At 36.7% G+C, this 24,219-nt stretch overlaps 1 protein-coding gene across 1 annotated transcript in view; it reads right to left on the bottom strand.

Annotated features, from left to right (window-relative positions):
• The window catches only part of grik4 (glutamate receptor, ionotropic, kainate 4), a 381,843-nt gene that overhangs the window by 256,424 nt on the left and 101,200 nt on the right, over positions 1–24,219 (bottom strand). The window contains exon 2 of the mRNA XM_028464526.1: positions 20,067–20,271. The gene's annotated coding sequence lies outside the window, so the exon portion shown is untranslated. The remainder of the gene's footprint in view (positions 1–20,066; positions 20,272–24,219) is intronic.

Here is a 24,219-nt window from a genome sequence, read left to right as displayed (position 1 = left end):
TGTTTCACTGTAGTATGTTCCTGCTGATGCTGTCAACCTCACTATAGCGTATGAATGAATGAATGACTTCACCCGTCTGTGCATACGGAGACTCAGGCTTCATCAGCTGACTGTAGATCAGTCCATCAAATATAAATCTATATCTTTCCTAAAGGATTTCATCATTAAAGGATTGCATTTATCCATTAATAATCTTTCTTTCCTAAATGCAGCTGTCAGATCTGCACCAACCAGGATCTTCTAACAATGGGCAGGTCGTTTTCTAAGATGAACGATTGGTCAGGAGGCGGGGCTTTAGCACTTGCTAAAATCCTAGCCAAAACAAAAAACTGGTCCTAACCAGGTTAGTTGTTCAGCCTTAGTTACCATGGTGATTTAGCTCCGTAAGACGTTAGCGAGCTTCGTAGGACAGCACACATTAATTAAATCCCAAAAGTTAGCGCGATAAGAGGTAATCTAGCTTCGTAGCATAGCCCCTTTAGGTTAGATGTGGTCACAAACTCCAACTACTGTCTGTGAGTATCTGTCAAGTGAATCCCAAGTGAAAACAGATGTTACAGTGAACTATAAATTGAACTACATTATCAGTTATTAAATAAATAAGGACATTAAGCCTTGCCCTTACCCATTCTCATAAAATAAACAACAAAGGTTGCAAAACAATGAATATTGAATAGAAATGAAATGAAAAAGACTGCCCACAGCACATAATCAATACTAGTAAATACTGTCACTACGCTTTATTGTGGAATATAGAGGTTAAAAAAGTGCTGAGCTAGTAAAATGCACTAAACTCATAGTTCATGAACAACTCATTTAAAAAGTGAGCTTTTATGGTGCACTATGAACTTTTTTTTCTGTCAGGTTGATTCCTATATGGACAAAAAAAAAAACCTAATTCTCTTGGAGTTAACATTTAAATAGAGCAGTGCACCACAGATAATAAAAGTTACAGAGGACAACAGCAAGTTAGCCTAATGGCTTCAGAAAGTTGGTAAAAGGAGCCTAAATAATGTATCCTTTGTTTTCTGGAAACACCCGCCTCAAGCTTCGTCTGGAGCAGAGGTTTCTTTCAGATAGTGGGAAAGTAAGCTTGTACTGTATGTACAATATAATGGTCAGTGGTGATGATGAAGATGATGAAGCAGACTGGTAGTTGGAGGGTCACCGGTTCAAATTCAACCGTCATCACTGTGGGATGTTGAGCAAGTCCCTTGACCCACACTGCTCGTGATGTACGTTGCTTTGGACAAAAGCATCTGCTAAATGAAATTGTAGAATTGTAGATACATTTCTGAGCTGCATTCAGGTGGACGTTTGTATGAAACTGTGATGAAAACCGAGGGGGGCTTTGTAACTAACCCCCTGCCTTATTTCTCAGGGGTCTATGTGAGTGGTATATTATGGGTATATACGTATACTGTACGTTTACCCCAACTGACAGCACAAGGGAGAACTACATTTGAAAAAATGGTCATCTAGAATTTGAATGACTTCATTGTACGTTGCTCACCAATGTTACCAAAATGTGCTTCAATGAATAAGGTGATTAAATCAGAATGTGTAACAAGAAGATATCTACGGTCTCAGAGCATGAATGGGGATTTTTATTTTTTACCCCCATATATCAATAGAGCAAGGCTGCATAATGGCATGCCTTACTGTATGACATTTGTTTAAGAACTGACAAATAGTTTGAAGGTGTTTTTTTGAAGTTTCAAATGTTCAGATTTTCGGTTAGTTAAGTTTTTTTTTTATTGTTCATGAAAACTTTGGTTGACTGAGACCAAAAAAAAAAATTCATACTTTCTTTTTAACCTTCTAATAACAATTTATTTTGTGAAAATATGTTTTACTCTCTCTCCCTAAAATGTATCATCGCCCTGGTCACAGTTGCATAGACACTGGTCATAACCATAGCTTACAGAAAAGTCATGAGCGCCCACACTTACTTCAGTTTGCAGAAGCAGAGATAAACCTTGAAGCAAACCATAAAGATTGGGAGAAAAATGAATCACTGCATATTTTTGTGCTCTGTACCTGGGGAAGCGATGCAGTCGGACGCAGTCATAACATTTTGTTGAATTTTGATTTGAGCCAAAGGAGAACACACAAATCTAAATATCAGTCCTGGAGCCATAGAAGCAGCAAGGTTACAGAATAAACACTGGATAGCTTCGACAAAGTCAGAGAACAATATTTCTTAAAAGGTTAGCTTGCATGTAAGTGGGTTTGCTGCACTGCAGTAATTGCTCCCAAACAGCTAAAGAAGGGATGACCGTTTGGTGTCAGAAAGTTTATTTATTTATTTATTTATTTTTTTTTTTTTTAAATTGTCCTTTAAAGGTGCAGTCCGCGACTCTCAGGTCCCTCCCTCCCCCTCCCTCCCCGCTTCTCTCTTGCCCTGCCTCCAAACTTTCCAAAGTCTCTCCCTCAGAGGAGCTAACAAGCTAACGTTAGTCCGACAGCAACATCACAGTAATATAACATGCTCTGTTAAAAGCATATTACTGCAGTGCTTCTCTCTCTCAATGTGCATACAGTTTACCAATCTATCAGCAGCAACAACAGTGTCACTTACAGCAGCCCAAACGGAGGCTGCTGCGCACACACAAACAACACATGCACCACAGAGTTCTAGAGCAACAAGTACAAATCAAACATAACATAAATCAAGCAGCAGTAATTACATTTCAAGCAGAAAAGTCACCAATTCCATCTTCTACTCCTCCAGACCATACACTGTAAAAAAAGATGGCGCTCTAGCTCCGAGAAAGGGGTGGGGCCTGTGAGCAACAGCTGTCAGACACCCCATCAAACACAATCCTGGCTCTGATTGGTTCTTTTTGCTCGGTCGCTGTGCGTTCTGGCAATCTGCCAAAGGCTACAGGAGCAGCAGGAAGGACTCAATGAGTCTGTTTTTTTCACACAAACTACTAGTTTCATGTAAAGCTGTCCTTACATAGTGAAAGCTTTAGCAAATATGACAAAAAGTCACCTTTATAAGAGTTGCAGACTGCATCTTTAACTGCTGAACATGACAGTAACCAGACAACAGCATGAACCAGATACAGGCTAATAATATATTTACAGAGTAGGTGCAGTCCAAATATCTGTAAGTTCACAGTAGCATTTGTCTCTCTTCATGTGAAATGATTTGGGCCCAGATGTCATACCGATGGGGGATTCTGTCACATCAGGGATGTGGGAGGGACTAATGGATAGTGCTGCATTAGTGAGACTTACAGTCAAGATAAATCTGGCTTTGTGAAATAGAGTGTTGTTGAATTTACACTGAGAAAAGAGGGAAAGAAAGGTGGTTTGTTTACCACAGCATGGACACTGGTGCTTGGCGAGAGTGAGAATTAGCAGTGAAAAAGAGACTTGCCCGCCACTGTTGTTCACAATCTACTGTACATGTTCCTTTTATGTAATGCCAAATATGCTCACATTCTATTCATAGATGTTCAATATTTTCTTTTTATCTGATCATGTTCAACACTTAATTTGTAATTTCCCAAATTAACCAATAACGATATACAGTAGAACCTAATTTTAAGTCACATTATAGATATCTCCATGAAATGAACACATTAGGCCAACTTATATTCGGGATGCCTCACAGGATGTATTCCACATAAAACACCATCTGTGCAAAAGTAGAAATATAATTCAACTCCAGTTATGGAACTCTCTCTAAATTCCATTGCTACAACATCATTTCTCTCTCGATACCTATTTTCTCACCATATTGATTGCCCTCCTGACATAGATCCAGATGTCACAAAAGATTCACATACAGAGAAGGACTGAGTCAGTTACTTTTTAAATTAGCTCTAGATTGGACACGGCAAATCAGTTTCATTGAGTCGAAAGCAAATTATCATAGAAAATGTTCATAGAACACGTTAGACCTCTTGATGTAACCATTTCAGATATTTAGTAATATGAGTGTAACAAACAGAATAATATTCATCAGGCAGGATTTGGGATTCCTTTTAGAGCTGGTGCAATGTTGCCGAGTTACATTCATGTACAATGGGAAGATGTGGCTTCTTGCCTACGAAGGCAATATGATTCAAAGTCTGAGCTACACTTTTAGTAAGTTCATTTAGTATAGAAGTGAATATTTAATCAAAATATAAACTACCATTAACGTGATGGTGGTTAGTACTGCTGATTCACACTGATGGGGAGTTTAAGGGAATTCAGGCAGATCTGTGTGGTTGTGTTTTCTGAGTGCTAGTAAGATTTATTTTCTTCCTATACTAGAATACACAAAGGGTGGGTGCACTGGTGTATGTCAATCATCCAACGAAGCAAATATCATTCTAAGCTTTAGTATTTTTAAAAAGACAACAAAGACCTTTGGTTAACATGGTTATTTGATTACATTTGAATGTGCTTCTAGATGTTTTTTCAAATCCATAAACATTAATAACATACTGGTATGACATAACATTCTTATACTTACCACAAAAAATGTACATACAATCAAATGTAATTGAACTAAAAATATTGACCTAATGTTTTGAGGAATGCATAGCTGAGAATGTGAGTAACTATACAATGTTGGGTAACATCTACTCTACCTCGCTATCATTAAATAGTTACACTGGTAAAAAAAAACAAAAAAAACAGATATATATTTAGTTTTGATGTTTTATTTCTCATTTCTTTTTGGTAATGCTAAGTCTACTCCAACATTGGCTTAGACTCTAAATACAGAACAGGAGCAGATAGATTATTTATTTTATTTTATTTGATGAAATGTAAAGAATCATGGAATAATAACACTGATCTTTACAAGTCATAGTAAGAACAACTGATAGACAACCAGTGACAGTGAAGTATTTAAAACCCTTGCCCGAAAGGAAGAGGACACTTTAGAAAAAGAATAGTTTCATTTTAAAACCCCAATACTACGCAGGAGACCCAAATACCAAACTACACCCAATGAGTCAGAAGAGATAGAGGTGAAAAGAGTCAGCTTGAGCGATAGATAACAAGGCTATTTTATGAGAGGCAACTCTACTGCTTTTGTTCCCCTGTGACACTTTGGAGCCCAAGGACGACGTGCCTGGGATGACTGTTTGAAATGGACATAAAAACCAAACAAACAAAAGAAGTCCCCCTTAAATCATTATAATTTGAACAGAAGTTAAAAAGACCTAAATGTTAAACTGAATGTTGATTTTGTGCATATAATCTTTGCTATAACAGAAACGATTTACTGTCCTTTTTACAACCATAACTCTATTCTGGCCCTACAGTCCAGTAGTGGGAGCATTGTTGTGCTCTGTGCTTTTATGAATGTTGGATAACTTTACCAGTCAGGTAACCTTCCAATGACACAAACATCTCATGCTCCTCCCGTGGTAATCTGAAGATTTAAAGGCTTCTACTTAAAGCTATTAAAATGTGGCCTCATTCGCCTCCAGGAACTTCCTCCCTCTGATCAGTGCTGACCTGAGAACCGATCAACCAAGTCCTGATTAATGGCTCTCTGAGCCTCCTTGCAGCTAATCATGTCTGGAGGGTTGGTCCAAGCAGTATGGAATGGGTCATTCAGCAACCATCCTTTATTGCATCAATAACCATAAATATATTGATTAATCAACATCAACATTTTAGAGGACAATGTTTCATTTTAATCTTTCATTTTAAGTCCCATCATGTTGGCAAACTGTACAAAAAGGTGTTTCACACATCATGGACCTTCATGTAAAAATGTAAAATATTTTTGTATCATTTTTCTGCACCAAGGATTAGACGTTGACCAATATGGGATTTTCAAACTCCGATGCAGATACCGATTAAAAAAAAATAATAATTCAGCCGATGGCTGATATCTAAAGTCCATTTTGGAAGCCGATATACTTTTTTTTTTAAAGTACATTGATTAGGAAAGACAATTGAAACACTCCTATGATATAAATGCGGGGTCCTTCCGTCAGTCAAGCGGTGGCTGCAGCTGCAAACACGGCTGCCTGATCAAAAATCACTTGGATATTTGATCAGGCACTGTTATATTATATCCTTATTTTATTATATGGGCTCTTCATTTGTAAGCCTATTGGCTTCTACCCCTCCCATGCACATGCTATTATTATTATACCTTTTATTTGTTGTATATTCATACATACTAATAGATGTTTTTTATGTTCTTTCTTTTTCCTTTAATGGCTACTCTAAAGTGCTAAATAAATAAAAACATTAAAAAAAAAAAAAAAAAATCGGGCCGATGGCCAATATATCGGCCCGATATATCAGCCAGCCTATATATCGGTTGACCTCTACCCAGGATCCTATCGGAATGGTGTGACTAACAGCTTCAGGGTGGGAGCACAATATATAAAATTGATTTGGTCACTTAAAGGTATGAGGGTATGGCATGTTTCCTTTTATTTCTAAGGGGCGTTTGGGAGACAGAAGGGTGACTTGTCTCCATCAAAATTGTGTTAGTGTGGTGATGATGAAGGTAGTCGATGCCTCCCATTTCATCATCATCATTTCCAAGGAGCGTCTTTGCGTCTCAATAAAACTACTGCCACCTGGGCTCAGCCAGCCTTTAAAACGTTCAAAACAAACTATAATGCAAACCAACACACATTTTATATTTATTGGACAACCCAATGGCACCGACCCACTGACACCAAATAAAAACTGTGATCATGTTTATTTCTTTCAGAGTGTTTTTAAACAGCTATATATTTAAGAAAACTGGTTCAATACAATGTTATTACTATCAGTCACCTTGCCACTTTCACAAATTTAGGAAAAATAGTATGTATAAACACACTTCTGGATGTGGGGCATCAAAGAGGATCAGTTCATGGATGAAAAGATGTGTAACCACATAGCTTTTGCTGCCTACATTTTCCCAGGGGGTCCCTGGAAAGACCAGTGTTGTTTCAGTGGTAGGTATGGAACAAACCACAGGGCTTAAACAACATTACAGGCTCCTCTGTTCCTCCTGCACTGTAAAGAATATACAGTTTACTTAGCCACTTGTGTTTGAGTCTCAATCTCTTTGTTGCGACCCAAAGTTTAAGAGTAAAGGTGAATGGAGGGGCCAAAGAGCGATTTGTAGACTTCGTCTCTTAACTGAGCTGACCATGAAGTTGGCTACTGTATATAAAGTGTTTATTTTCCTTTAAAGAACGGTTGCCAAATAGTTTTCCCATCTTTGCACATTAATGATAGTTGACACAGTGATAGAGTTATTAAATACATGTTTAGGGTGTTTTCAAAGCCTAAATAATACAGAATGATGTTGGAAGAGAAAGTGGGACATACAGTATATATGATGAGTTACTTTTGAAACACTTTGGACAATCAAGAACAACTTATCATACAAATTATTATACATTAATCTACAGAAATCATCTTTGCACATTGTTTGAAAATGAGATTTCATGAGACAAATATAAGATTGATTATGGACACGCAGAGATTCTTAACATCTTCTTAAAAATAAGACACTGTTCAATTCAAGGGATGTTACATCGAATCCTTTTTGTCTTGGTTCTTCTCCATGTAACCTGTTTATTCACCCAATAGCACTTTAGGAGATAAATTAAATCAAAACCCCGGACATTTTAATTAGCTAGTCTTTAATTCAGACTGGCCCTCTTTCAACTTTGATCAGCCAGCAGGGACTCTGATAAAGACCTGTCACTCACACACCAACACTGGGTTGATTCGACAGCAAACTGTCTCTTTGCCTTTACAGATGCTTTCTACCTCGGCTTTCATAGACAAGCCGTTCACAGCTGAGTGAAAACTAAAAGCCCAGCGAGAATAGGAATAAGGAGCATGAGCCGTGTCCATTCATCCAACTCCTCATTCACCACAGCATGGGCTGAGATAGGATGGAATACAAATGTGCTCCTACATCATTAAAAGGCTACGGACGTCTGTAGACAAAAATAATGAAGCATACTTGAAGAAAAAAATATAGCATGGCCTTCAGGTAAAGAAAGTAAACATGAAGACAAAGTAACTTTCTAAGTTAAGTGCTACTGAATACATCACATTCTTGCTGTTCCAGCAAAATGTTCTGTGATACCACTTTGGAGGAAGAGGTTGCTCACAAAAAATGCTTCCACAATGAAGCAAGATCAGCTCAAACTTTCTGAACATTTTGCAGCAAATGGAAAGAGGACACATTATTTCCCTGTGTGGTCAAGCAGCACAACTGAATGAAAAATCCTAAATGTTTGTGTAATTTTGAGAAAATTGTTAAAACAAGAGCAGTCGGAGACGACAAGCACCAGGTTTCCTATTTTGCCAGATATTCAGTTATCTGGATTCATGGTACCATGATCATTCAAACTTTAAAAGCTTGTAAGAAATTTATATCCCTATTAATAATAATAAAGGAGGTTCAAATGTATTAGCACCTCCATTTTTAATGAAAATCACGATAAATTATGTAATACACATTTGATCAGGATGAAACTCGGTGGGGTATTTGAGGAACCAACTCGAAATAACCGAGTCAAATTTCATAACTTTCGGTGAATTATGAACTGAGATATGGATTCTTGAATTTTTGCCAATAAAAAAAGAACGTCAATGAAAGAGGGAAAAGGGTTTTTAGATTTTTGAAAAACGATCCAGCATCAGTATATTCATCCCCATCCTCTGTAAAATTGGATGGACTTTTTCATGGCGTAAGGTCAATCTTTGGTTAAGATTTGATCAAAATCTATGATGTACTTTTGATGTAATCTTGCAAACAGACAAACAACCAACTATATGAACGCCAGTGAAAATATTACCTCCTTGGAGTAATAAAATGCTGCTTAGACATGTTATTATCACATGATCAATAATTTCCAAATCCATCATCTCTCTTTTAACGTGTTGCTGCTGACAAGTACAAATGGTAAATGGATCAGTTTTCTTGGTTAGGCATAAATAGATTTATCCATGGGGTAAAGTAGAAGATTTGCCATACAGATAGAGATCTCACTTTAATACACAGTAGTTTAGTACATTTCAGAACAGATCCAGGCTTCAGAATGGTATCCAATTTTTGGACCCATCACTCCTTCTAATCAACCCTTAGCAGTCACTTATCCGAATACTCAAATGGATCACCCAGCTGTGTTCCTGTGGCCAGACAGTCATGTTCAATCTCTGACCCCTTCCGCGCCGTTATCATTGAATCAGCCAGGCACACTGGTCCCATCTATCAGCCAGCTTACCCAGTGACAACCACCAGTTTCATTCTGACCACTGGCCCCTCACATTTGTAAATGGGATTGGAGAGTGTCTACAAAGCTGAAACAATACCACCCCTCACTACACACCAATGGAGCCAGCTGCATCTGGGCTCTCTGCTCACCGCTGCCCTTCAGCCCTGTACTGATTAGATCTGGAGATCCCGTGGTGACTTTGCCCACTGCACTCCTATACCTCTCATACTGCGTTATCATACATTTCTTCCAGCCTCAGGTCATCCCTTTTACAGTTTTCTCCCTTGCATTTTTTACTCCCTTAATTTTCTCTTTTTGAGAAATATTAATATTTTCTTCTTTTTTACTCACTCTTTGATTTTTCGTCTCCTCAAAACTATACAATCTCTGTGGAGCTGATCCCAGATACCTACACCTGTTTGATAGTATTCATTGCCATTCAACGAGCAGCGCATAGGCAAACATAAAAGAATGTATCCAGGGGAAAACACACCGAATAAGTAATGTGCGACAGTAGAAGACAAGAATATTTCTTTTTGGAAGGGAAAAACAAAGATATTGCAGCAGCTCTTTTAAAATGTGCTACAGTAGGTTTTACTGGTTTTTATTTATTTTTTTATTATATACAATTATAATCTGTAATGATAAATGCCAGTGGTCATTTACACAGGAAAGTATACAGCACTCAAGGCAAAAAACAAAATAAAACAAAAAAAAAGACCAGTGAGAGAGCATATTAAACTAAAGACCCCATTAGAATTCAAACCAACTAAATGTACCTTTATCTGCTGTCTGCGACCTTCACTATTATTATATTGGGGTGAGTATAGATTAAAATTTAAATACCTATCTCCATTTCAAGAATAGACTCAAGTGTCTCAATGCCGTAGCTCTTTACAGCTGGCGGATACTGCTATTTACTATTCACCAACCAGATGCTTTCACTGATTAAAAGCTGAAATGTGTGATGCAGTGATAACTATTATGGCCCATTTCTGAAGGTAGCAACTTCATCCGACTGTAAATCTAGCAGCTATACTGTTTGGCTTTTGTTTTTATCTATGTGTTGCATTTTTCCCAGCATTAAATAATGATATATTGTTACATATGCCTCACATTACGATGTAGTTAATCATATGAAAGATGAGAGGGAATCCTGAGTGCTTGGCATTGGTTATGGTTGTCAAAAAAAACATGTACATGGTCACTCTGTTTTTAATACCCATTGTAGTGTGAGAAGATCAAGTCATTAAAACATCCCATGATGCAATTTGGGTCTAAAGCACAGGTCCATGCAGGGGCAAGAAGGTTAATTCAGCTTTAATGCATTAGGTTGCATTCACAAAGCACACAAAATCAAAGACTTGAGAGCAAATATTAACCTTTAATGAAAAAAACAAAAAGAAAACTGCAGTAAAATATACTCACATAAGCTGCTTTTTCTAGAAAATCATTGATCGTGATCAGACTTTTGTCAGCCTTTCTTATGAATGAATATTAAAACATCAAGCTTCAGCTTTTTGTTGATTTTGGTAATGTGATGAAAAAAGCTCTGGATTAAAATCTAAATTTGAAAACAACACTACATTTGAAAAGCTTATAAGTTTTGCTTTACATTTGTGGGTTGGGGTTTATTGCTGACGAAAACTGCTATTTTGTGTGCCAATTACTTTTGTTGGAAATGACACAGCCATCGCTTTCCATAATGATAACCTAAAAGTTGATGCCAAAACCTGGGCCCATGTGCAACGCGCTGTATTGCAGTGAGTAATTTGGCGCTATCGAAACTGCAAGTTTGCAGTTTGAAATACAGTAGCAGCATATATCTGTTGGATGGGGCTACGGGGGCCAGGCCTGCCTCCTACGGACAACAGTCCTTATTTTTAGATTTACTGCTTTTTTTTTTTGACTTTTCCATCTTTTGATGTTGAAATCCCCTTTTTGAAAAATGCAGGTTTTAATATACCACAACTGAACTGCTTCTTTCTGTCTTTGCCAGATCTATTATGAGGACAACATCCTTTGTGTTTAGCTGATGGTGACGTAGAAAGCTAAACGTCTGTCAGTGGCTTTATTTACAACCACTTTGATTTGAGTGTTGATTTAAATCTTGATATATACCATTTCTTTCTTAGGTACATTTATTCTGGAGATTAGATTCATTGGATTATATTTTATTGACATTAAACAGTTTTAGTGTTATCATAATAGTATAAAGGGATGCATCAAGTATAATGAATTGGTACTTGACTTACTGCGACGAGATTATAATTGTTTATTGCAGATGGAATTGTTTTTCCACTGTCTATTGCAAATCTTACCAAAAACTGATGGTGTAGTTCAGTCAAATTAGAAGTATTGTAGCTCTTATTGACTGATCAATCAACCAGTGAAGGACTGTAAGAATAAGCTGTTTCTCCGTCTAATTCAGTTTGAGCTTTTGTCATAAGCTGTGCTCCACTGTGCAAATCTCAGTTCTCTTTAAGCCCCCAGATCCCCCTTGACACTTTCTCGATTGCGTGTGTACCCAGTGTGCAGAGGAGCTTGCTATGTGTGAGTTATGTAAAACGTCCTTTCCTACGTTTCCTGCCTAAACCATTTTTGTTTTCCAATAATTCATTTTTCAGAGTAGCTGTCAGGCGTTTGAAAGAAGGGGCCAAGAGGAAGGATGGAGGGGTTGTTTATATTCTGTCAGTTCGGTCGCGATAACAACGCAGCATTTTACAATTGAACAAATCAATATTGGAACAACTATTTAAACAGTTCTGATCAAACATGAGTCAATCAAACATGAAACAATGGGCAAAGGGGTTTTGAAAAATAATTGTGAGGAAGAAATAGAGCAAATGATTTTCAAGAAATTAGCAACCTGCAAATAAGAGAGTTTTATATAAAGCACACTAAACACTTATACTTCAAAAGGTACGTAAGTCCCAACACACGTGATTATAGAAGTTTTCAACTGTGTCTTTTCCATCATTTGTATGACACGCTCACTGAAAAGTTGGTACTTATGTTTCTTTTAACCACTTATCCCTCAAGTGAAGCTTTTAATACAGTAGAAACATTCTTTGTCCACACCTTTATGTTGTAAAGGGCACAAAGGGAGGATGCTAAAAGCCTTAATCTCTTCAGAAGCTTGACCAAACCTCTCCGCAACACATTTCTCCTTCAGTTTGTGGACTAAAAAGAGACGCAGCAATTTTCTGTGTCTGTGAGAGAAAGTAGTGAAGTATTTTAACAGTTTACTGACTCAAAAAGTGAACAACATATAAGGAACACGTCTGCATCATTACAAAATGGCGTGAACCAAACGCTCAGGTGACAATGTTTAATATATACTATCCTAGTAATATAATAACTTAAAAGAATATTTACATTAATTAAAATAAAGTAAAGCTCTACTGTTTTCACTTGGTAATGCACATCTGGAATTATATAAACTGTGAGAAAAGCCACCAAGAACATCCTTGAGGCCACAGAAAAGGCCTCCAGGTGGCTGTGGATCCATAGGGGGGATCCGTGGTGCGCCACTTGGACACAGGCTGGGGTCTGATCACCCCTGGCTGGGTCGCCCAGGCGAGGGTGTCTGATGACTAAAGACCCGAAACACCCTATGACCCCGGGTTCATCACTGATGACGTGTCCAAGTATCATTGTGAGGTGTATTTGAGTTCTATTACCTGGAAATTCCAGGAAAGAAGAGGTAATCAAGCACTGTGTAGTCTGTTCAGACCCAAACAACAGCTAGCTTTGATACAACCATAGCAATGTAATTTTAGCCCAATAATCTCTAAGCTTCCTGATGCAAAAAAGTATTTTTTCAAATATATCAAAATAATCTTTTTTTTTACTAGTATTGCTCGTGGATAACTTGTGTCCCGAGTCTTGATTTAGGCAACAAGCAAACACTTGTTTTCATGTTCAATGAAATGAGATGTAGGCAGCCTAAAATGGGCGACACTTTAACCAGTTAAATATATTTTTGCATCGACACTGTAAAGAATAAAAAGGTAAGTTGACTTAAAAAATCTGTGTAAACTTGTTGCCTTAAACAAAATAAGTTTTGTTGACTTAGATCAATTAGATTTGACTAACTTGTAAGTTCATCAAAATTAATTGATTAAAGTAGACATAACTTATAAGTTTATCAAATCTAATTGAACAAATGCACCTATTTTTTCAAGTAAAGTCAACTTGTTCTTTCCATGTGTGTGAAATTATAACCTCAGTTTGTGCATTTTGTGCTTTGCATGTGACACAAATGTAAATTAAACCACAGGAATCACAATGATATTTAACATTATCATTTTCAAAAAATCATCAAAGATGTATTTTTCTGACTTGAAAAACACATCTTTGGTGATTTTTTAAAAAATCCCTTCCTCATTCAACAAGTTTGTGATACTCTAATATTTTCTCTCTCTCCTTTTCTGTTCTGCTGGAGCTTTTTACCTGTTAAAAGGGAGTCTTTGCTCTCCTTCATCACTAATGCTTGCAGGGAAATATTTGGATTTTCCCATTAATACATAACTTCATTACTTAATAGTAATGAGTAAAGCTGATGTAGTTGAATTGAGTATTTGCTTACATAACTGAGCAGGCAGCTGAAGTGACTCACATTTTGCTGCGTCCGAATAATCCCTCCTATTTCCTTTCCTATCCACTTTTCTTTAACCCCGTGATTGACGTCATGGGGTTAAGAAAAGTTGTGAGGAGACTTCCTAAAGGAGTTAGGAAAAGGCCATCAGGCCATGTAACAATCAGACGCACTTCCACTAGGTGACGTAATAATCAGACGGCGGCGAAGGTTAGTGACGTCTGTCGTTAGCAAAAAAACTAGACATTTCCAAAAATGCTACTAGTAAAGTACTAAAAGCATATTTATAAGACTGTCCCCCTGTGCCTCTAACCACTGATATAATCTCAAGTATCACAAGGTTTGAATGGAAACCAAAGAACAAGAGGCTATCAGGCTAGTAGGAGAAGTGAAACTAAAAGAACGTCACATTGAGAAAGGTTGCTCACACTCACCTTCCACTCAGAAATCAACATTAATCCAAAATACAGTAAGTATGATTTTATGAAGTTAAATTTATGCAAGATTTAGGCCTACATAAGGGTGTAGGCATACAAATGTACAACTGCACAAAGCATTCCTAGGTGAATGAATATGTTGAATAAAACATAATGTGGCTAAAAATGTCTCTGATCCTGTTTTCTTGAATAGAGTGCTCTATTTTCAGTCATCATGAGTATTCGTGAGCACCCCCTTGATGAACGGGTCCCTTTAAATGTTGTCGCCACAGGGAATTGTGGGGCAGCATTATCTGATCTCTTTTGGTTAAGGATGCATCAGTGTTTCCTATGCTAAAGGAGGTCATAAAAAAAGCACTGAGCCTCCTTTCCTTAGTTTTTAGAGAATTGGAACGTTCCTTATCATGACTGCCATTTAAACACTTCTGAGGGTTAAGGAAAAGTGGATAGGAGCGACCATTTGGACACACCCTGACTTCATAAGGTACAACGTGCTTGACTTTAAGAGGGAATTATTTCATCACCAGTGGCAAAAGAAAGAAAACCGAGAGTTCAAGGCCAGTTTCTTCAGCCTTTAGTAGACTTTAGTGTCTGCCACAGTCCTTGTACCTGTCTGCCTTAGTAAAATGCCAGTGAACAGACAAACATCATTGGGCCTTATCTCTAGTTCTCAGCAACAGCAGGGGGAAAAGGAAAAGCAGGTGGCACAGCAGGCTCAGACACACACACACAAACAGTTTATTAAATGCAAACACACACACACACACACAAAACACTCAGAATAGAAAACTTACTCTAGAAAGAGAGAAATGTGTTATTTTTGACATACTCTGTTTTACTCATCCAAAGCAGGTAGACAAGTTTTCTACCAGCACCAATGATACAGAACGGCATAGATTAGGTTAATAGGCCCAACAAACCGAAACCAATTCAACATTTCAGAAATGCTGGGGGTTGACACACTGAGGGGCTATAATAAGCCATCCGCACCAAAGACATATTTAACATTTGTGTATAATGCAAAACAGCACACGCTGGCAATGAACTTGAAACCATTTCCTCAAAACACATTCTTTGAGACAAAGTAAGTAAAAAGTCAAATTCGGGGAGTAGAAGATTTCACAGTGAACCAGTTCCTCGGAGAAAGCTCATTTCTTTAACAGCACATTGTATGTTCTGGCATTTGTATTCACAGCAAAATGCAGCCGCTATGCGAATATGTGGTGACCTAAAAAAAATAGTCTAAAAAGCATGTAATTCTGCACATGAATATAAATTGGTTTTAAAAGTCATTGGGACAGAAAAAAAAGTTTTGATTAAACCATTACCTAAACAGTAGCTTTTATGTCAAGTTACAGCATGTCGTTGATGTCTTATGAGTTTGTTGGTGCTGTTGATGCTAAACATGAATATCTATGTTTGTTTTTTAATCTTTTTACTGTCTTATAATCATGCTAACTATGCACATTGCACAACACAATCATTTGTTTTTTTAAAAAAAAACACAACATAGAGATTATGGAAACCACGTTGAGAATATTTGCCAAAAACCTTCCCTCTGTCATACCTTTGGATTCTGGTCTTAACAGAGCAAAACAGGAAGTCTTTAGAGGGAGGTCGTGAGATGACAGCATATCCTGTCTTTAAAAGAAAAAAATAGTAAGGTAAAAATAGAAACAAAAGTGTTCCAACACACTTGAGTTTTGGAGTGTTTTTTTAGTTCAATAATGCCACTAAAAGTCCTCAGTAAAAGAAGAAGAAAGCAGTTTGGTTATGTTTTCTTCCAGGTTGAAGCCTCTATCTCACACACATCCACACCCAGATATCCATCACATCCTCAGAGAAAATCTGAAATAAGCATTTTGAAATCTCTATTGATTAGATGACCTTGAAGATTATTTCAAGGTATTTGAGAATCAGAGGCTCTTATCCCTCTACAAATCCAAAGTCAGTCCAGCTTTATACAAAGATTAGAATAAACTTTAGGTTTAATCTCAGGCCTTGTTCACACATAGCTGGGTATCTACAAAAACAGATATATTTTTGTACGGTTTAGCCTGTCACCTACTCGAAAACGCACAATTACGTCATTAAAAATTGGGATTTTGGAAAACCCTGACCAAAGTGAAGATTTTGGGATTGATTGTGGACATAGATTATTGTCTGTGACATCTAATGAATGTCATGTTTGTGCAGTGGGTGGCATGGATACTGTCAGGGTTGTGGTCAATTATATTTTCAGTTACAATTATGTTTTCAATTACAATTCATTTACTATTACAGTGACCAACATTTTTACCAATTACATTTTTTTTATCCTCAAGAAGTCAATTGCAATTACGTTCTCAGTTACTAAAGTTCAATTACAATTAATCACAATTACTGAGCCTGAACTGAATAACCTAATCAAAGTTAATTTGCCTCTTGTGTTAGCTTTCTGTTAGCATCTCTAATGATAAATAAGTAAAATACACTAAAAACAAATGTATATCATCTCTTTTCAACCTCTTGGTTACCTATTAGACTTCCTACTTAATAAGAAATATCATTTTTCATATTTTTGGTGTGGGTGTCTGAACCTTTTTTTTGTCGGTATGCCCCTCAATTACAATTTTTTAATGGTAAAATGTGGGAAAGCTTGAAATGGAACATATTTTAATAATTAACTACATGTGTAGAACTGTACATAGAACTGTAACATGGTTCTCCGGTTTTGTGTCAAATGATAATTGATAATTCCTGTCGAATTTTCATGTCAAGTCAATTATCTAAACTCAATTACAATTTAATTACGATTACAATGGCAACAGATTTAAAAATTACATAATTGTAATTATTTATTAAAACCACAATTACAATTATACTATTGACCCCAACCTTGGACACTGTTCTACTTACAACATTTGTACAGGCACTTTTTGGTTGCTTGTTGTTAGAAGTCCAACAAGTGCTTCTTTATGAAGAGTGCGCTGCAGTTGCTATTTTAAACACACAAACCTTCTGAAACAGTTCGAACCAATCATGAGGCAGTGTTTACGACGGGATATCCGGGTGTGACGAAGGCAGAAACGCCGAAGAAAAACTGGTGCATGTGCAGTTGCGGGGAGAGGAACTAGCTGGGCTACCGCTATTAGTATAGCTCTGAATCAAAATAGAAAGATAACGTTAACACAGGAGTATGGTTAACGTGCCCTTAACTCGCATACTCGTGTTGCAAAAATGTGAAAAGTCACTCAACAACATAATGACCACAGCATTACTATCCCAAAAGAACGTTTTCACCAGCGGAGCCTTGTTGTTGCTGTAGCAACGTCTCTGCGGCGCATGCCGATGACGACATCATCATTTGTTACCGTGTGATTGGCTAAAACAAATCGTGGTGAACAGGCGCTTGGCCCAATCAGCTTCAAGCATTCTGTTTATGTCCCTCCCTGGTTCCTAAAGGATTCACCAGACACAGACCCCGATCGATGTGGAGAACTGGAGTTAGAGGGAGGGCTACACATCAATCTGGCTCTAGCCAGGTTAGCCAACTACGGGTCTGGCATGCTTATAACCACGCTCAATAGCACAATTATGTGGTGTTGTGTGGATGTAATTTTATTTTAAAACAATGATTTTTAGAGAAATGACCTGCTGTGCAAGGCATAAATCAACACCTGATATGTTTTGTTTGTTTTTTTATTAATTAAAATAGAATTTCCTTAAAGTTAATACAATATTTAAGCACCAAGACAGGACACTTTGTAAAACTGAACATCAAGAAGAGAACAGAAAGTTAAAAATAAATAAATAAATGAATAAAAGCTAAAGAATAGAATCCTCCGCCTATTTTCTATACCTGCTTGTTAAAATGAAATGACAATAAAGCTAATAATACAAATATATGTAAAAAAAATATATATATATGTATGAAAATCGAAAAATCCATTTGTCTATTCAATAAATCATTTTATACATCTGGAAATGATCTCTGTTACACTCTCAAACAAAACTGATTTAGCACACAACATACTGTAACATCAAACAGCTCTAAATTCCTACATTTTTTTAGCTACTCTGGAGTCTTTTGTTAATGTGTGCAATGTGTTTGATGTGTTATTTTGAGATGTGAGAACTTTTCACCTTTACCGTTACCTGCCGTTCCTAATACTAATTCAGGGCGTGTTGTTTTAAAGTCACCTTGTATAAACTTGTTGCTTTCAGCATTACCCTTTTCAGAGATGTATAGATACAGCATACTAATCATGGCTGTATACGTTTGTATCTTTGCTCTCCTCTGACTCAAAGCAGCAGAAGCAGATGTATTCAATATCTCTTCACTGTTAGTTGTGCAATTACTTCTACATGTTGCTTTGTCATGATGATTACTTTTAATTCCTCTTCACTAGCTGGATTCCTATACATATTTGATATCATTTTCAATCTCATTTTCACACATTAATCATTAAAAGGTTTTCGTTTTTTTTTTTTTTGCTCCAGTGTTATGTCTTTGTTTCAGTGTTAAAGTCGACGTGTAGTTAAAATGATCTACTTACTCTGGTATTGCATTTTAGTTGTCCCTTATTGTTGTCACGTTAAATATAAAAAAAAAAACAGTGGATGGATGCATGCATACGTGTAATTACTTCTATTTTAATACTGTGCCTTAGTCTGCTGTGAACGCACGTCATTGATTCGTCACATATCTTCCTCCTATGGCAAGTGATAAAAGCCTCAACATACAATCACATTTTATTGCATTTCCAATTACAGCTCAATCTGTCAGCTAAAATGACGTGTCCAGGGAGAGAGAGAAAAACAAGCCATAATTGGACTAAAAAAAGTGTAGATGTTTGATGGCTTAGGTCAGTGATTCTCAAATGGGGGTAAGTGTACCCCAAGGGGTACCCGATGGCACTACAGGTACTTGAGAAAGAGAGCAAGCGGAAAATTGACAAATAAATTCTCATTTTTGGTTCCACCCCAGGCGTGAGATGACCGGAAATGATAAAATAAACCTATACAGGAGCCACTGAATAAGTGGTTTTAAACCTTGGGGTCTGGACCCCATGTGGGGTCACCTGAAATTTCTGAAAAATTCAAATAGATTTTTTAAATTATTAACATTTATATTATTTTTTATTATTATGATAAAACAAATCTTAAACAACTATTTCTATACTTTTACTTTGTGAAATATGAATTTACTTCAACTAATATGCAGTAAAAAAAAAAAAAAATATATATATATATATATATATAAGCTCAAACATGATCGAAAACTAAATGTCTTTGGGGTCACCAGAAAATCTTGATATCAAATTGGGGTCACAATCCTCAAAATGTTGGGTACCACAGCACTAAATACAGTTTCTTTCCACTTATTTACAAAATGAGATTCTTTAAAATCTGCATTATCACTCATGCATTCCATCATTATAATCTGTAGTTGTTTTTAAATAGTTTGAGTAAAATGTTGCAGTCAGAAAAAGGGGGTACTTGGATTCTGAATTAAGAAAAAGAGGGGTACTTGATCCAAAATAGTTTGAGAACCACTGGCTACTTGTTGGTAATCTGAATTGAATGAAACTTTAAATGTAAATACCTTTTTTTTTGTACGTGCACCATTGGGTTATTATTGCAATCATCCTCTGGCTTCTGTAAGTCTCTCTAACACAAAAAAATGATCAACCCCACGCCTTTAGCAGCGATACGGCAGAAATACCAAAACATATTGTCACTCATTAATTCCCTGCTCAGCTTTACGCTCCCTCGCTCACTCCACTTGTTCATTGAACAGGGCAGATGAGTGGCAGCTGATTACTTAGCATCTTCTCCTACCTTTGATCTCCTGAGGTGTCGGGCTCTAATCCATCTTGCATCACAGGGGGACGTCTGATCTGGCTGCTTGTGGTAGCTATTAACTTCTCATCTCGTATAGATGTATAGAAGGTGGCCTGAGCCTTTGCAGAAAGCGTATATACTGTCATACACACACACGGGACAGTGTGGTCACCGCACACTGAGGTGTTGTTTGTAGGTTCTCCTGTAAAAAAATACATAAATGCAATTTTAGACAAAAATATTTCAGCGCACATTTTTCCAAAAACATAAATTTTAGTAGAAGGAAATAATTCCTTCAATAATGCTAAGATCAGACAATAATTCAATGTAGAACAGGTTTAAATTCAGAGTACACACGACAGTCTTAAAGTTGCCTTGACTTAGAAGGTAAATGTCAATTGGAAAATGAAGATTAATCTCATGTCGATTCATTTTAATGAATGAGGATTAACTAGGGATGTAACGATTAATCGTAAGGCAGTTAAAAATCGATTCATAGGTATCACGGTTGATATCGATTTTTTGAAAATTGAATCGCAGTACTTTTTTTAACCAGCAGAGGGCGCTATCCACAAGTGTAGGCGGCGGGCGGAGTCTGCTAATACTTTCTTTCTGGCCGCCTTCTACTCTTAAATATGTTAATAAATGATTCATTACCCCTTTAGCACCGAAAGAATATCTGTAATATTACTTGAATATCTGTAAAAGTCACGTTTTTCTATTAGCTCTGTCTGCTAGCATAGCTTCTCTTCTTCACTGCAAGAATTTCTGCATGCCAACTGACCACTGTGTTACCAGCGCCCTCTGCTGGTCCAAACAAATATGACGTAAATCAGTGCAATGACGGTTTTTTTTTTTTTTTTTAAAGTCCAATTGTTAAGGCACAAAATACATTTTCAGTTGCACTTTTAAAAGAAAAAGAACTATTATGCAGTTTTGTATTGTTTATTATAAAACCAGAATTTAAATTAATAGGCTTCATTTTCATTTCTATTATTCCTTTATTTATTTCATTCAAGATTTATTTTTAGTTAAATTACATTGTTTTGAATAGTTCATCAAGGGATTCTTTTGACAATGAAATATAAAAGGAAAATAATACAGTATTTTCTAGTTTTTTTTCCCCAAAAAAAAAAATTGTCTACAGTCCCATTTTGTAAAACAAATCGTGAGAGAATCGTATCGTGAACCCAGTATCGTGAATCGAATCGTATCGGGAGTTGAGTGAATCGTTACATCCCTAGGATTAACTATTAGTGATGATTACACTCATCCCTGCTAAATATCCTCCTGCATTATGGGTAAAGACTGGGACCGCCAACAAAAAAAAAAACATTCATAAATTAAAATTCTAATCAAATCTGTTCACTCAAATATTTTACCATTAAACTGCTAATAGACCGATATTTAATTCTAACTGATGTTTTTTTATAATAATGATCATAATGATACATTTTATTTGTAATGCACTTTACATTTGATGCCAAACCCCAAAGTGCTACAGGATTTGAGATAAATATTTGACTGCATTCTAATGATACAATTAGCGATAGACACCAAAAGCTAAATCCTATTATATAATTATAATTGTTAAATACACCAATGAATGTGTTTAAAAAAGGCATTGTTTTTCTCTGTTTGGATACCCTCTTGTTTATACTGTCATTACATGCAAATGTTTTTAATTACACATTTCTGGCTTGAGACAATTTACAAAAAATGTGTGAGGCTCTTCGAAACAAAATGGAATAATTAGTAAAAAAAAAAAAAAACAAGACTTTTGTGCTGCAAAAATATGCAATTTTGCTTAATTATTCTTTTCAGATACGACGCCTTTTAGACCATTTGCCGTACCTCTTTTCCTGTCTTTTTGTTACTCAAAATGATTCTTTTTTACATACAGATTTCAGTGGGAGAGATTTTCTGGGCTTCTATTAACCCCCGTATGAAGACAAGAAACTGCAGACAGCAACAATATCCTCATCATTTTACTCCTACCCCACTGTGAAAGTCAAAGCTCCTGGAATAAAACCCACTATATTGTAGTGGTACCATTAATAGCTTGTATTCTAATTGACAGCAACTAAGCATTTAAAAATAACCAAAATGTATTGGAAACAGACGAAACCTTCACGGTTGAACATTAAAGCCATGAAACACCAAAAAGAGCTTTTCTTACACTGATTTTCGGACAAAGTGAGAACATTTCTGATTGGATCCAAAGCACTTTTACATAGATTCAAAACTACTGCACTGAAAAATGTAATCATGTGAAACCTTAGCTCAAATGTTCCTGTGCATTTCAGACCATCTGCACTGAAAGACGACTACCCTTCGGCTTTGATTTTTCTGCAAGCTCACATTCTTAACTATAATTAGTTCTGTACTAATTGTAAAACTAATGGGCAGAGTGAGCTTGAACAGATTGACTGAAGGCATCGCTTCTCTGCGCCAGTGTGAGGTTTTTAATGACACGTTTGATCAGAAGCTACACAAACATCCAACAATCATTTTTGAAACTGAACAATTTATAATTAATACAGTAATAAATGCTTGGAATTCACTTTCAAGGACGTTGTACTTGTGTTATTAAATGAACACTAAACAAGTGATGTCTGTTAACAATATTTCTGGTGGTTTTAGAAAGCCTTGCCTAATTAAGAATGAGATAAAAAGCAATTGGCACTGCTTCACTTGAACAGATTTTATTCAACCAGAGAAACGGTTTAGTTCAACTTGTGTAATGAAGGAACAGCAGCATCTTAAAGATACACATCAAACCCACAGGAGGAACCAACTTTGATCCAGTTTGACTGAACTGTGAACACAGTTAAGTGTTGTTTTCTTGCAGCACATCTTTGTTGGATAGTAATAATATATCATTATACAGCACTTTATCATAGACACTCAAAGCACTTTACAGAATGAAGGCATTGTTCTTTCATTCCATACTTAGTGGTGGTAAGCTACAACTGTAGCCACTGCTGTCCTGGGGCAGACTGACGGAAGCGGGGCTGCCATAGTGCGTCATCAGCCCCTCCGACCACCACCAACACTCACTCACACACTACATTCATACTAGGCAATGTGGGTGAAGTGCCTTGCCCAAGGACACAATGACAGACACCACTGGAGCTTCTGTCCCCCACTGTGGCACCTGGAATTCTCATTGGTCTCCCATCCAACTACTAACCAGGCCTGCTTAGCTTCTGAGATCTAATGAAATCAGGCATCGACAGGCTGGTACAGCCACATAGTACTTGAACAACAAATATTTTTATCATTCCATTACTCCAATACATTGAATATTGTGAGTGTTCAACGTTGATGTCACTTTATTTGAGAATGAATTTGAAAGCATGAAAAGTATGCGCTCATATTGAATATTCAAGACACATTTTATGTAATGTACAGTATATCATTTGAACCGCACCACAAGTCTATAGTTTTCCAACCTCTCTGCAGTGTAAAGAATGTTTTAGAGCTGTATTTGACAACAGTGGAAAATTTGTTTAGCTGAAAAGTTTTTACCTCATTACAAACTAACAAGCGAGGACTTCCTGTGTAGTCGGCATAAAACACTTCCTATGGAAAATTAACTGGAGTTAAAAAAAGACTCAAGTACCTTTTTTTTTTTTTTTTTTAATCACAGCAATAACGACTAACTTAATGAGCGCGTGTGTGTGTGTGTGTGTGTGTGTAGCATTTAATTAATCGCCACGTCTGCGCTTAGTAAAAAGTTATTGTTTTTTTTCTGACACAGCTTGATGTACCGTAATGATGCCCTAAAGCAGCTTTATGTTGATTTACTTCTGAGCACTTTGTACTATCTTGGGCGTCGTAACAGAACATGACGTATGCAGATTGATATTTCACCATGAAATCAATAGTGTGGAAAGGGCAGGAGAGATGTATGGATTTCCAAGTTTTTTTTGCTTTTGCATGGCCATCAATAAACTGGGAAAATCAGACAAACAGGAGAGAGCAAGGGAGAAAACCAGTTGTCTCAGCTGGGATACTGGGTGATGGTGTGGGCTTGATTAATGTGCATGAAAAAAAACTGAGTTTTATTTTAGACATAGGTTTACATTAGTGTTAGCTACCACAGTAAACACTTTAAATGGAGGACTTTAGGGCTTCTTTCATTGGG

The sequence above is a fragment of the Gouania willdenowi genome, chromosome 13 (assembly GCF_900634775.1).
Source record: "Gouania willdenowi chromosome 13, fGouWil2.1, whole genome shotgun sequence".
Taxonomy (NCBI): Eukaryota; Metazoa; Chordata; class Actinopteri; order Blenniiformes; family Gobiesocidae; genus Gouania; species Gouania willdenowi.
Note: the sequence above shows the minus strand (reverse complement) of the source record. Positions and strands in the feature narration are given on the sequence as shown.